Source organism: Aedes aegypti, chromosome 2, assembly GCF_002204515.2.
Source record: "Aedes aegypti strain LVP_AGWG chromosome 2, AaegL5.0 Primary Assembly, whole genome shotgun sequence".
Lineage (NCBI taxonomy): Eukaryota > Metazoa > Arthropoda > Insecta > Diptera > Culicidae > Aedes > Aedes aegypti.
This window is the reverse complement of record NC_035108.1, coordinates 138,797,879-138,811,173: the sequence shown is the minus strand read 5'-3', so window position 1 is coordinate 138,811,173 and position 13,295 is coordinate 138,797,879.

The following is a 13,295-nucleotide window of genomic DNA, read 5'->3' as shown; positions in this document are numbered from 1 at the left end:
AGGCCGTCACAGAATATCCAATGTTGAAACAATGAAACACATGTCTAATAAAATTATTATTAATTTCGGACAGAAATCGTTGCAATTGGCATGATTAATACATTCTATATGTAGGTTTAGTTTAGTTAAGTTCCTGTCTTAATGTGCGATGTTTCAAGGTGGTACAGTTCAATAGCGTTTCCCAAATATCGTACATAATAGATGCTCGAAGCCACTTTCAGCGAACCACGACACATCACGACACCCACAGTGACGGGCAACTGACTGGTCTGTCGAATGATGATGGGCCTTTGGCTCTAGCGAGCAACACCAGCGGAGTGGATAGTGGTAAATTCGTTGATGCTGATTTCTCATGCAAATTGAAATGCACCATCCCCGGATGGGATCAACAGCACACGTCCTTGTGCGAGATAGGAAAAAAAGTTTCAACCCATCTGCTCCGACTAAACAGCCGAGAGCCCGATGATGGGAGGTACTGTAGGTACAGGTTTTCCAATGTCGCAAAAGTTGCTTTGGGATTTGCGGGCAAATCTGAACAGGATTTTTCCATTTATGGGTTCTCCAACAGTTCGGTCATTTTTAGTTTGTGGAAATGGATATGGTTTACCACCAAGGTTGCATTTCATGAATACTTGATCCTTCCGAATTTTTAGGATATTTGCTAATTTCTCAAAGTTTTTCCTCCTCTTAGCTCTACGTTGCTGTTTTGCCTAATTTTTCATATCGCATGGTGTAACATGGTACAATATGTCAAAGAGGTCAAGAATTTGAAAAAAATAATCTTAAGAAAATCTACTAATTAGAGCCTTTTGGCGCCACTACCTGTGATAATGTGATAATTAAAAAAAATGGATAGATAGAGCCTGTAAAGAACTCTTTGCATCATGAAAGAGTTTAAGAATCTCTCTACTACTTACATAAATGTGTGCAGTATATTATTAAGATATTATTCCACTTACTTGACTCTTTTATAGTAAAAAATCCCCAAGATATTCCATCAATGGTACTGCTTTTAAAATCACAAGAAATTACTTCGTAGGGTTTTTTCATAGATTCTAGCGATAATTTTTCCGAACACAACTTCAATGATTTCTCCAGATTTTTGTTCTATAGAGTAAAGTGGGGCAAAAGTTCGAGTGGGGCAAAAGTTTCTTTTTAAGATTTCTAGCTCGATTCAAAACAAAACTTATAAATGTCATGGTGTTTCGAATGCTATTCAAGTAAGAGACTTTCATTCCAAATATCATAAAAATCGATTGAGATTTGGAAAAGTTATGGCTATTTGTTGTTTTTCGACGTCAATATTGTAATTTTTGGTCAAACTTTCGTTGCATAGAACCAATTGAAGATAAAATCTTTTTCAATATTTTATGTAAGTGCGTTTCTAGGCCTATCATAAGGATGCTTTGAGGTGTATTAGTGTTTGCTTGGAAACAATTTTTGGTCCATAGTGGGGCAAAAATTCGAATCAGCGGGGCAAAAGTTCGACCCATGTATAAACTCATGGAAAAACTTGCAAATTGCCTAAAATCCGCATATCATCTTCAAATTTAGCAAAATTTGTCTGATCGTGCGAAAAATAGCACCAAAATTTTACATTTCCACTTAGTTTTGCGAAAAACTGCTATTTTTGAGTATATTACAATTAACCCTGTTTTGGGCAATTTTTTGATGAAAATTTATTGTGTATTTTTTGGCAAACTTAAGTTTACGGCTAGTGTAAAGTATGCCTGTCCTAAAAGTTTCGATATTTTGTGTTTTAGCCAGCGAACTTTTGCCCCACACTAGATTCGAACTCTTGCCCCACCGGTGGGGCAAAAGTTCGTTTAAGACAATCAATTTTGAACTGTTATAACTAAAAATGGGTAAATATTTTGACACAAGTTTGTTCAGCAAAATTATAGCCAATATGTTGAAGATTCACTGCATGGTAATTGTTATGTTTCAACTACTTCTGTTTTTCTGGAAACTTTGATTATACCACTAAGGTCGAACTTTTGCCCCACCTTACTCTACTATATTTTTCCATCATGTGTCCTTGCCTTCTTGTCTTGAGACAACCTCAAAATATTGATTTAGACTTTTCTCTTGAAAATTCTTTCAAGATTCAGCCATCAATCATTCCAAGAATTTCACCACGATTTTTTAAAAGGATGCCTGGTGATTGTTTAGGAGATTCCTAATGAAATTCATTTAAGAATTTATTCGAGAGCTTGTTGTCAGACTTTGCTCCAGCAGAAAAGTGAAACTAGAGATGAAAAAAAGATCCTCATTGAGTATCTTTGAGCATTCCTTAAAAAGTTATATCAGATATTTGTTCAAAGATTTCCATTTAAATTTACCCAAGACTCATTCGACATTTTGAGGAATTTCTTTATCCATATAAACATTTTCTAGTGTTGGAATTTTTAGAGGTGTTGACCATGTCCCCAGGAAGAATATCAAGACCAATAATTAATTATAAAATTAATCATATTAAAGATTAGTGATTATTAATAGAAAATGCCAATCATTCATCACAAATAAAGAAGAGTTAGCATGAGCTTTGAGCAATTTGCTCAAATTCGTAGGTGGTACAGTTCTAAACCATTGTATGAGGGTTGCCTCCTTTCCGTCCGTCACCAAAGTCAGAGATATGGGACTTTTCCTTGTTTTCTAGACAAGATTGACGCATCCTCCAACAGTCGAGAGCTGTCCTGGCCACGTCCTTGCGAATACTGAGGAATAGGAAGAAATGATTATTTGAACTCCTACCTAAGAAAGATGCAGAGAACTCTTCGACCTCTCACAGGCGTTCGAGATATTGTGGTATTGCGAGTACCTTGCTGCAGCATTACTGCCAACGCTGCGTTCTTCTCCTCCAGAATTCTACACTCCTCGTCGAACCAATCGTTCCGTCGACTCCGTTTAATGTACCCAACAATGTTCTCGCCTACGACGTTGACGGCTGCTTTTATTGTACTGCAGCAGTCCTTGAGAGGGGTTTCGGCGAGCGAATCCTCTTCCGGCAACGTTTGTTCGAGATGCTGGGCGAATGCTGTTGCGACATCCGGCTGCTTCAGTCGCTCTAGGTCATACCGAGGCGGGCGTCGGTACCGTAGGTTGTTAACGACGGAGAGTTTTGGTCACAGCTTAACCATTACCAGGTAGTGGTCGGAGTCGATGTTACCCGAGCAGGTGAAAAAAGCTCAGCAATAGCTAATTTTGATGTGGACATCTAAAAGTGATATTAACTTGATAGATATAAGAGATAAAAGATCTGAAAATGATATCTAAAATTTACTCCTAGAATATCATTAGCATATCATATTTAGCTTTTGTAAGATCTAACCAATATCAGCGAGCTATTCATTTGATCTGCAAACATCAAATTTTGATATGGCTTAGAATTTCCAGGAATAAAATTTAGATATTATCTTCAGATCTTTTATCTCTTATGTCAATCAAATCAATATCTCGATTTGATGGTCAGAACTTCGCTTCTGCTCGGGTAGCGCCACGATAGGTCCTGACGTCGATAATATCGGAGAAGTGCCGCTCATCAATCAAAACTTGGTCGATTTGCGATTCTGTTTGCTGTGGTGATCTCCAGGTGTTTCGGTAAGGAAGGCTATGTTGGAAATAGGTTCTACGAATGGACATATTCTTGGAGGCGGTGAAATCAATTAGTCGATGGCCGTTCTCGTTCGTCAGCCGGTGGGCGCTGAACTTTTCAATCGTCGGTCTGAACTTATCCTTCTGGACAACCTGAACGTTTAGATCTCCTATGATTATTTTGACGTCGTCGTCGGGCAGCGATCGTATTCACGTTCAAGCTGCGCGTAAAATGCATCTTTATCATTATCAGTGCTTCCGGAGTGTGGGCTGTGCAGCTGTTCCCACTTCGTGTGTGTTGCCGCAGCTATTGTAGATAGAACCTCCAAACGTTCGCACCATTGGAAGGGTTCTAACAAACCTCCTGCAGCGCTACGATGTTGAACTTGCGGTCCTTAGATGCATCGGAGAGTATGCGAGTGCTTCCGATGAAGTTGAGGGATTTACAGTTCCACGTACCGTAATCCGGGGTAACATTGATCAGTTTTTAGGATATTTCTTAAATATTTAATTGAAAAATGCAAATATTGTGAGTTTTTTAAAACAAGTACTGCCACCCATAGCTCGCGACTATATACTGTATTTTGTTTTTTGAAAGATTTAAGCATGTTTAAAATAATGCGTTATGTGATTTTTTCATTTAGCTGATATGGGGTAACATTGATCATCCATGTAAACAACCTTCGGTAATATTGAAAATTTCGTTACTTACTTAAATCATGGCCCCTGAAGCCGAATATGATGTCCAAACGCTTACATCTCATTTACTTTTTGAGTTATTTTTAAATTAAAAACGCCTCGAACAGCGGAATACGCCTAAAGGTAGGCAATTTCCTAAAGGAATTCTACATCCTTAACAGTAATTTGTTAATGTTACCTAATTGAACATAGTTATAAAAGTTTTGACAGCGGAATCGTCTTTGGCGATGCCGTTTTTAGTGAGAACCGCATTTTCCTTGCTCATATCTCTTGCAGAACCTATGTGAGACATGAATCTTCGGTAGTGTCATCCTTAACCATTGAAATCATTGTTTCGCAAACTTGACAAATTTACCCATAAAGTTAACGCAATTTTCGCAAAAATCTTAATTTTTAATAGCTTATAAATATAACAAAGAGAAGCAACATTCATGCTTTGGAAATGTTTCATCAATAAACGATGATACCAACTTATTACGAGATGAGTCATTCCGATCAATGTTACCCCTCTGATCAATGATACCCCGGATTACGGTACCGTAAACGAGGTAACTTTGATAGTTTTTTTTTTTTCGAAGATAACTTGAATATTCATGTATGCTGTTTCAAAGAATTATAATTTATATTGTTTTAAACAAGTACAAGGCCATGGCCCCGGGCCCCCACAAATCTTGACAAATTTATTTATAGTTTTACGAATACTTAGAATCAATGAAATTGTACAAAATTTTTGAAATCGTATGATTTGAAAGATAATTTTTTTAAACAAATCCGGGATAATGAGAAAGATGTATCCAAATAAACTCAAATAAAATTACTAAAATCATATTATAACATTCAGAACCCATTGTTAATTTCACGATTAGTGAAAACTCTAAGTAAGATTCAAAAAAGATTTGGATAAACAAGTAGAGTGTCATCCTTTTGCTTAAATTCCTAACGTTCTATAACGTGACTTTTCGAACTGTAACGTAAGCTTTCTCAACAAAATTCAAGACTAGATTCGAATGCATAAGTACAGATCAAGTTATAGGACTTCATTATTTAAACATTTATTTTGAAACTGACTATCGATCACACTGCAGGGCTGGTAGTATTTAAGTGCCTTGAATAAAGGAACTTAAGAAACCTCTAGCTTAATAAAAGAGACCAGACCGGAACCAAAAAGAGACCGAAAATGTACCAAACAGGGAACAGAAATACAAAACGTAACCTAAAATAAATCAGAATTTAGTGAGAACTTAAGTGTTTTTCCAAAGATTCAGAGATTATTCTGAAGATTTCTCCAAGAGTACATCAAGTGAATATTTCCCGTGGAATTCTTTCAAGAATTTTCCTAAGAAATTCCTCCAATAGTTTTGTTTTGGATATCTTAAGAATACAACCTGGATTTTCTAGGATGAACCGTAGAAATTACTTAAGAGATTTCATCATTAATTTCCCCAAAGATTCTTTTAGATATTTTACAAGGAAGTCCTTAGTCCTCCATGATTTTATCCGGAACCAAAAAGAGACCGAAAATGTACCAAACAGGGAACAGAAATACAAAACGTAACCTAAAATAAATCAGAATTTAGTGAGAACTTAAGTGTTTTTCCAAAGATTCAGAGATTATTCTGAAGATTTCTCCAAGAGTACATCAAGTGAATATTTCCCGTGGAATTCTTTCAAGAATTTTCCTAAGATATTCCTCCAATAGTTTTGTTTTGGATATCTTAAGAATACAACCTGGATTTTCTAGGATGAACCGTAGAAATTACTTAAGAGATTTCATCATTAATTTCCCCAAAGATTCTTTTAGATATTTTATAAGGAAGTCCTTAGTCCTCCATGATTTTATCCGGTGATTCTTACAACGATTTCCCAATCCTTCAAGATTTACGTTTAGAACATCTTCAAACAATCTTTGTAAGACCTTTAAAAGCAACAACTGTAGAATTCAGTTGAAAGATTAGTGAAAAAATATCTGGAGGAACTGCAAGTATAGTCTTTGGAAAAAAATAGTGTAATCCCTGAGGCAATTACTGGAGGATTTACAAGAATTTCCTGGAGAAAAGTCTGGAACAAATCCTTTGAATAATCGCTGGAAGAACTTCTGGGAGAATTGGTAGGAGAATTTCTGAAGAAAACCTCGTATGCGTCGCTGAAAGTATTCCATATGAAATCTCTGAACAAATAACTAACAGATTTCTTGAAGTGTTGAGACATTTCAGATAAAATTCTATTAAAACCACGTAAAGACTTTAAATTTTTCGCTTGAGCCTGTAGCATGTATCAGGATTAGAGACCAAGTCTCTATAAAAAGGTCTACTACCAGCTTTACACCAATTTATTCTACTCTAAATTGTTAAGCAAAGTTGAACATACAACAACTTGAATATTAAAACATGTATAGGATAAGCATAAGAAGGGAATCACCAAATGAATGTTGGTGTTGAATAAGCCCCAAGAACATTGCATTTACCTCTAAACATACAAAATCTACAAAGAGAATCGAAAAAGTAGTTTGCGTAGTAGTAGTACTAGTAGTACTCAACCTTGTACCAGTCAGTGGAATCGAGTAACTGACACTAAAGAAGGCTCCAAGTGGTAGTCAAAAAACGCGTATCTTTCAATGATAATCAATTAGAGCGGATATAAAAGGTACAAGGTACTCAAATGTACTTTTTTGATACTCTATTGAAATTCTGCTAAGAGGGTTTGAATACATTAAAAAAGAAAACTTAAAAATATAAATAAAATATTTAATAAAATTATTAGCTTAGCTTACACAGTTAAAAATAATTAGGATTACACGTCATGTAAACTTCATTTATGCGATGTAAACATGATGTCATGTAAATTTCAGTTTGAAATCATGTAAAAATGTGTTATATGTCATGTAATCACTCAGGATCCTGGTCAATTACATGACATATAATTGAAGTTTACATGACATATCATGTAAATATCAATGATATTCCACGCTCCAATTATGTGCATTATATGTCTCAGAAATTTACACGTTTCGTTCGAACTGTGTAGCTTAGCTTAGCTTAGCTTAAGCCCTTAGTACACGCTTTGCCAAGTGTGCAAATTTTTCCACACGCATAAACTAACACTTCAATATCCTCTTGACACTTCAGATGTTTTGTCATTGTTGAGACCGATGTTTGCATGTTGGTTTATGTGTGCGGAAAAATTTGCACACTTGACAAACAGTGTACTGAGGGCTTTAGGCTGACTACACATATCAATGGTTGCTATTCCGTGATTGACCGAAGTCAGTGAAAATGCTCAAAGAATCAACTAGAAGTTCGGCTGGGATTTGCCATAATCTTCTTCAGTGTGCATAATTCAGTGCTTCTATTTATACAGGGTCAATAACGGCGCCGGCCACGTCCTTGCAGTCAGGTGGGATTAGGGGAAGGAATGTTAGTGTGTAACCTTTGCTATTTGGAGACCGTGTTTGCCTCTGCATCTCCACAAAGGTTACTGGGAGGGATGTTTGTTAATGGGAAGGATCGCTGGGTCACAGGATTCACTTTGATAAGCGATTAGACCATGATAAATACTTATTTGTGAGATATAAACATGCTTATATGCAGATATAATATTTTCATTTGATTGAACAATTTCTATGTAAAGCAAAATTATGCCGACACTTGAGGTAACGAACCATTCAAAGTTTGTTGATAAATACCTAAATGTAACATTCCTAACACTCTTATTCTTATGCCGACACTTACAGTGACGAACCATCCAAAGTTTGTTCGATAAAGTGAACCTTTCGCAAGTCTACACTTGTAGTGTCGAACCATTCAAAGTTTTTTTTAATTACAAAAATAAAGGTAAAAAAGGGGTGTTCTGAAAAAAAAATGTTAAACGTAAATAATTCATGAATCTGAGTTTATGTCGACACTCACAGTGACGAACCATTCATAGTTTGTTGAAAAATCATACTTACGATTAAATGTTCAGTCATATATAGTTTATATATTAGAAATAGTAGCATGAAACGAGCTCACCAATTGATCCGTCATCCTTGACTGAGCAGCAATGGATCAATGCACGAGTCCACTTATTTGACGTTTGAGCGGTGCCGAATTCACTGGTTGCTATGATCACATAAATAACACGACACCGCTAAAACGTCAAATAGCGAACTCGTGCATAGATCCATAATCCACTTTCAGCTTCACTCGGCAATATAAAAGCACTCAGAGAAAATAGGCGCGCGACCCGAGAGGGAAAACAACTGACGACTTCTCGGGCAGTGTCAGCACCAACCGTCAAGGTCGAAGGATCAAACACTACTAACGGACCGCACACTTTTTCACTCCTAACTACCGACGCGCGACATGTTTGATCCTGCCCTCATCGCCCGCCCCCGCAGGAGCAAGCGTCAAGGTCGAAGGATCAAACACTACTCTGTATCTCTGTACGCGCTAACATGCATAAAGTATGCTGATACTTTTTCAGCTATGTCAGTACAAAACCAACTGATTTTCTTTGATTCGAAATCATGAGATGAATTAGCAACAATCATCAACGACGCGTACAAATTTCAATGACGGCCTACTTCGCCTTAACATGGCGTTGAAAATTATTAACGAGGTTGTGGAGATCCTGTGCAGATTCTTTCCGTATTGAAGAAAGGTCGTGCAGCGCACGGTGAAGCTGCATCTTCAATGCTTATTATAATATCGGTTTAGAAGGACCAAAGGATGAAGTAATTGTCCGCTTCTATGTCCACTATTTTATAAGGCTTGCGAGCTTGAACCATGGATTTGAAAGTGTCGTGAAATCCGAGCCAACGGGAATAATCTTCATCAAATTTATGCAGATCTATTTTCGGCAACCGCTAATGAAAGTTGGTCGGTGCATTGGCCGGTGGATTGATCGAAGAGTTTAAATAGACAATTCTCCGGTACATCAACCACCCCTTCGTTGCACACAATCTGGGATCGAATTCTCTTTTTTCTTGGAGAAGTTTCTTCAATGGACTGCCTTCGTTGTGGAGCCTTTCAATGTCAGTTTGGACCTTCACATAATCTCGGTACCATTGGGTCTAGCAAATCTAACCACACCGGCACTTGTGGGAAATCACGGGGTTCTTCAAAGTTCTCGATGAACGACTCCAATAAAATATTTAATAAAATTATTAGGTACATTAATTTAAATTTAAAATTGGTTTATGTTCATCATGGATTTAAAACATTTTTTAACGTTATAGAATGTAATGAAAAACTTGGCCTAGAACATTAAAAATATATAGTCTATTCCAAAGTATTAAAATTATTTTCTGGAAAAAGGGCCCCCACATATGTAAATCTGGCTCTGACTATTGTATACCATTTTGAGGAATTGTCCAGTTCTTGAATAAACGTCACTTATGCGATTAATGTTTTTACATTGCCTATGTACACAGATAATAAGCATAATGCTTATAAAACATCATTGAAGATATTTCAGCAATGAAAAGTGTGTGGAACGTCTGTCACAATTAATATGAAGGTTTAATAGATTCAAAGCATAGCCCTTTCCTACGGAAATTTGCTTCAAAATGATCCATGCGGAAGTCTGGCCATCATTTGGTTCCAAAATATTGATGTAACAACGTCCAAAGGATATTCATGAAATAAAAAAATGGATTCCGGTTTTGACAATCAAAAACTTTGACTTTGTTGCCAAAAAATGGGATCTCACTGTAAATGGATTAATTTTTAACTTACAAACCTCGCTGATTATGAAAATACATTTTTTGCAATAGTGATAATTGGAATGTATATTGTTGGATTGACTCTGTATTTCGAGTTACATGGTGTAAGGGCGTTATCGAACCTCAAGTAAGAAGATATATTGCATGTTCAAAATATTGTCTTATATAAGAATAGCGTCGATATGATGGAATAGATCTATCAATTATTCTTTGGAGTTGATACGAGGACATTCTTCATTGTACCATGAAACTGCATGCAATGTAGCACCGGCAATTTAGACACTATTCAGAATCATGTTCATTGATGAACGTTCGTGTTTTTACTTTGAAGAGTTGTTTTTGTTCACGTGCTTCGAGTGAATGTTTACTAGATGACCTCCAAAGCACCTATCAAGTCCTTGAAATAGAAAGGAAAATAACATTCCATATTCATGCCACAAGAATACTCAACCTTGTCATAAAGACTGGAATAACGGATGATATTGGTAACATTCCAGTGGACTTCGGCATGCGCATGCCCTTCAAGGATTCTGAATTCATCCCGAGTGGAGTTCACTCGAAGCGGAATTTTACGATGACGAGATTTAACGAGACTTTCGTTTCAGTCTTGTCGTACTATTCAATGCCAACAGACATTTAAGAAATAAGTGTATCCTGCAGCAGTTGGACCTTTGATTACAGCACGAAAAAGAAGATAATCAATTCAGAGACAGTGCATTAAAATTGAGTGAGATGCGATTTGGAATTTTTCTTGAAAATTGATTAAAGTTTATTGAATTTCTCTCAAAAATTAACTGAAGTTATGTTTTATCGCATCACTTTTACAAAAACTGATGACAAATCCATATTCTATCGGATGTGTCACCGCTGGACGGATAATTTCCACGTCACGATCGAACGTGCGCGCCGTATATTGTATTTCCTCGGGGTATATCTACAATCAACCATTTAGTGCGTCAATTCCGTTTCATATCACTGACAGACAGAAAACAGCGAACGATTACCAATAATAGCGCGTAATCACGACAAAATGTCACCCATAGGGAAGTCGTTTTTGCCCTCCCCTCAATCCATGTCCACTAGGGCGATTCAAAATTAGAAAAAGTTTGAAAATTCAATCTTGCATATCCTTCTTACCATCCTTATGCTGTAAACAGTGTTGTGAGAAATTTTGAGCTATTTCGATGGTGATTTAAAAGTGGCCGAACAACAATGTAGGTTTATTTAGAATTTACTTTCGAGAATTCATGAAATATGTTCCAATTAGGTTAGAACTGATCCTTTCTTTACCATAGCGTTATTAAATTACGTGTAAATCCATTCAAATGCACAAAAACAACGAGCTACACACATGGTTACCAATGGCTTTTAGGGCGAGATCAGAAATTATGCGAAAAATGTTATTACAAAATTATAACCCCTTAGTAAAAACTCATGCTTTAAACCATAAGAGAAACAAATCGTTTTTGAGCAAATATTGTATTTGAGTGTTTGCAGTGCTCATGTGGGACAAAATAATAGCAAACAAATTCATGAACATCCCTTCTCTTATCAGTTGGATTGAATTGCTTTCTTAAGCAACTTCCTTCATTAAGATTTGAAGCATGAGTATTCATCATTTGTTTTTGTACTTTTATTACAGTATTAACGTGTTTTGAACATTTTTTAAAACTTCTACATAGTAATTTCCATATGAACTTACATCGTCTTAGGGCCAATTTTGAATCACCACCAAAAAAGCTGAAAATTTCGCAGAACATATTTTTTATCGTAAGAATGGTGAGGAAGAAATAAGAGATTGAATCACCCTAATGGCCACACTGCGGATTGGCAATACCTACAACAGGAAGGCATTTATGCTAAGGAGTGGCACCGGGCTGCGAATACATACATTGTGTGTCGGCTGGCGAGGATTGAGGTTGAGATTATGTCTTCATTGTAGCTGCTATTGAGCCGTGGGGTCGCGTGTTTTATCGTAATAAAGCTGACGAGCTTGATAGTGGCATTTGTGCATGCTTGATGGTACACGAGTCCCAGAGAATGGTGGATATGGTACACAACGTGTTGCTCAAAATGTTTTGTAGCATTTGCCTAATCACATTTGTTGGATTATACAGTAAGATATGGATAAGCTTAATTGTGTCATCGAATGGCGAAGTTTGGTGTTGAAGAAAACAAATCCACTGAAGTCAAATGTGCTAAATGGTTTAGGGTGGTTTGATACAAGGACTTGGTTGAATTAGAATTGCCGAATATGTGTGTTGTCGAGGATCAAACTATGTAAAAAATCTGAGATGTCATGCCACCAATGTGTATTTCATATGTACATTCTAATGTGATCTAGATTTTCAGGTAAAAAATCAGAATGGAAATCATAAATTTACAGCAATGCTTTATGTAGATGAAAAAAAAACGATTATAGTACTATACCATTTAATTCCATTAGAGTTTGTATCCTTTAACAGATATGTGTATTTCGACCTCAACTGTAAGGCCGTCTTTAGTGTCGTGTACTTGTCGAGTCTAGTGGAATTAACCCGTATAGGCCTGAGTGAAAGCAAAAATTCTAAAACCCTTACCGCTCAGTGAATTCTTAATGGATTCAAATGATTTTTTGTAAGTATACAGTGGAACAGAGTGGACAGAGGAACGCGGAAATATTCCTATGGCCGGAGTTATTCCGGTGGATCACTGGGTCAGGTCGGGTGAGAAGGGTACTGTACGTTTGTGCCCCTGGAGGTAGGCACATTTCAAGGCACAGCAAATTTCCGGAATCGGCTACAATGTGGCCACTACATGACAGAATTTTAAGAAAATTGCATCAGTGTAAACCTTTTGAGAAACGATTGAATTGGATAACTATGAATTTTGCATTTGATTAATCCTACAAACGACCATTTTCGGGTCCCGGGACGCCGCAAACTTACAATAAAGTGGCCAATTTGTAGCTGAACTTCTGTGCCATGCATATGGGAACGCATTTTAGTACACAATTATGCTTGATTTCTACTTTTCCAGAATTGAAACGGTTCAGTATCCAACAAATCTATAGCCGGTACTTCCGGGCATTACGTCCGAATGGCCTCATCCGATACATTTCAAACGGTGCAAAACTCTTCATTTATAATGTTGAATACCAGATCTTAATGATTTATGCATATTAAAATGATTGTCATTGTAAAAAAATAAAGGTAACTTGGTATGTCCCAAAAAATAGCCCTTTTTTACCCGACTTGACCCAGTGACCCACCGGAATAACTCCAGCCACAGGAATATTTCCGAGTTCCTCTGGCCACTTCTA